Source organism: Aptenodytes forsteri, unplaced genomic scaffold (assembly GCF_000699145.1).
Source record: "Aptenodytes forsteri isolate BGI_AS27 unplaced genomic scaffold, ASM69914v1 Scaffold404, whole genome shotgun sequence".
Taxonomy (NCBI): Eukaryota; Metazoa; Chordata; class Aves; order Sphenisciformes; family Spheniscidae; genus Aptenodytes; species Aptenodytes forsteri.
The window spans coordinates 2,810,251-2,812,466 of record NW_008795629.1 but is presented as its reverse complement, the minus strand read 5'-3'; the positions used below and the strand labels follow the sequence as shown (position 1 = coordinate 2,812,466).

Below are 2,216 nucleotides of genomic sequence, written 5' to 3'. Positions count from 1 at the left end.
GGATGGCACCGCACCGCCCTGCTACCTCCGCTGGGCGCTGGGCAGTGCCGCCCCCGGCGCAGCCCCCCGCAGCAGAGAGGCTCCGAGCAGAGGTACGCCAGGAAGGTGGCTGAGTTTCCTGCAATCCCTTGGGAAATACTAGGGTCCTGCGTGGGTTTAAGGTGAAGGGAGGACCCAGGCTGTCCTTGGCCAGTCCGTTCCTCCCACCTCGGGGGCTTGATTCAGCTCTAAAGCAGCACAAAGCCAGCAGAGTCACCTCCAGGCTGCTCGCGCTCCCTTCTGCCCCCGCAGTTCTGCAGGAGTCCCAGACCGCACAGTAGCAAAGCCTGGGGTTGTCTTTGGATTCACCCCTTTCCCCTCCTCCAAATAAGCCCCGTCTGCAGCAGCTCTGAATCTCTGCAAGGCAACGGCAGGGCTTGGAGCCTCAAGCAAGGAATCTGCTCACCCGTGGGAAGGCACAGCAGCAGAGACTGCTCTTGCAGGTAGAGGAGAGCCCTCTTCCTTCCCCATCTTAAAGAGGGCACAAAATCTACTGCAAGCCCCCAAGGGGCTTCTCCTTTTCTGCCTCCAGGTCGAGAGAAATGCAAAGAGCACTTACCATGTTAGTGGCAGAATGAAATGCAGGTCTTGGGAGCACGTTTCTGTTAAAGCCCCAGCGAGGTTTAAATGGCTCTGAAGGAGGGGGAGAGGGGGGAGACCGAGGAGGCGAGTTTAATCTAAAGGAGCTCCCAGTGACGCCTCAGAGCTCTCCTGAAACCCAGCAATCTGATTTGGTGTAAAGCTGTCAAACTTGTGACGTGAATAAACAGCAAACTTGCTGAAATCAAAGTCATTCTGGCCCCACAAATCAACACAAGGAAGGAGGGAAAAGAAAAAAAGGAGAGAGAGGAAAAAAAACCCTCCACACGCTTCAGGACAGCACTGAACTGGTGTGTCCGAGTTTCACTCCAGGAAATGAGCAGGCATCCAGGGAAGCATCCCACATGTTCAGAGCAGGGCTGCTGGTGTTGCTGGTGAGTTTTTTGTTTTGTTTTGTTTTGTTTTCAAGCCTTGTTTGCAGTTGTAAAATCCAGCAGGAAGAAGCAAGTTTGTCCAACATGCCTGGCTGAGGGAGTGGGTTTTCCACGGCTTCCCAGGGGTGCGTAGAAGCAAATATGATTCAGAGCACTTCTGTGGACAGTTCTGAGGAAGAAAGTACAGATTTCAGAACTGCAGTCTGCAGTGACAAGCTCCTGCAAATGTCTCACTATATTTGGAATTAGTTTTCTGTCAAGCCCCAGGCTTCCAGAAGATCTCGGGATATAAATGCTGTGACAGTGGTGTAAGATTTACTATCATAAAGGGTAATGTTGCAAAAGCCATATGCAGGTGTGTGGAAGACAGAGATTGTCTGCATATAGTCACCTCTAATTCACATCAGATTTCCATGGCAATTACAATCCGTAGATAAGCTTGAGTTTTTCCCAGGAAAAAAACCCCAACCGACCAACTCTTTACTGAGGGTCTGTCTTTGAATAGCGTAGGGGATGGTGAGAATAAAGCTAATAGCAGAGCAGTTGTTTAGTCAGGATCCTGCCTCCTGCCATGGCGAGGGCTATTCAGGGAGGTAACCCGACCTGCCTGCGGACACAATCTGCAGCCAGCGGAGGGAGAGGCTGGGCCGAAGGCAGGCCAGGCTGGCATATGGGATGATCTTTCATTTCTTCCCTGGAGGATGCTCAGTGCCGTTACCCGGTTAGCAAGGCTCAGGGACAATACAAACCAAGAGGGCCATTTGCCTTCCATTCTTTTATTATTGGCATATTTTCCTAGGTTGCTGCCCAAGGTAAACTGGCAGCTATGCCAAATTAAATCACTGCCATCTCCCGCCTTGATTACGTTTTTTTCTAACAGAGGTATTTTATAAAGGGCTCATGTTCCAAATCCACACCGCACCCAGCCTTGGGTCACCCTTTAGCTTTCCTAAACACCAGCTCTGCACAGTACATTTGATAACTGCTGTGATAACCCACACACTTCAGGTGCCAACCCCTCTCCTGCGTGGCTGCGTGGAGTGTGGGGGGGCATCTGTTGGCTAACAAGAAACACAAGCTCTATGAAACACTTCCAACAAGCACCAACGCCCAGCACAGCCCTCCTTGGTTTGCTTTAGTCCCTTCACCCTTTACTGGGCTGCCTCAGGGTGCTTCCCGGGGTGCTGTGGCAGCGGTGGCTCC

The 2,216-nt window shown here is 51.8% G+C and overlaps 1 protein-coding gene across 1 annotated transcript in view; it reads right to left on the bottom strand.

The window, feature by feature from the left end:
* Positions 1 to 2,216, bottom strand: part of GMNC (geminin coiled-coil domain containing) — a 7,132-nt gene that overhangs the window by 4,432 nt on the left and 484 nt on the right. The window lies entirely within an intron of this gene.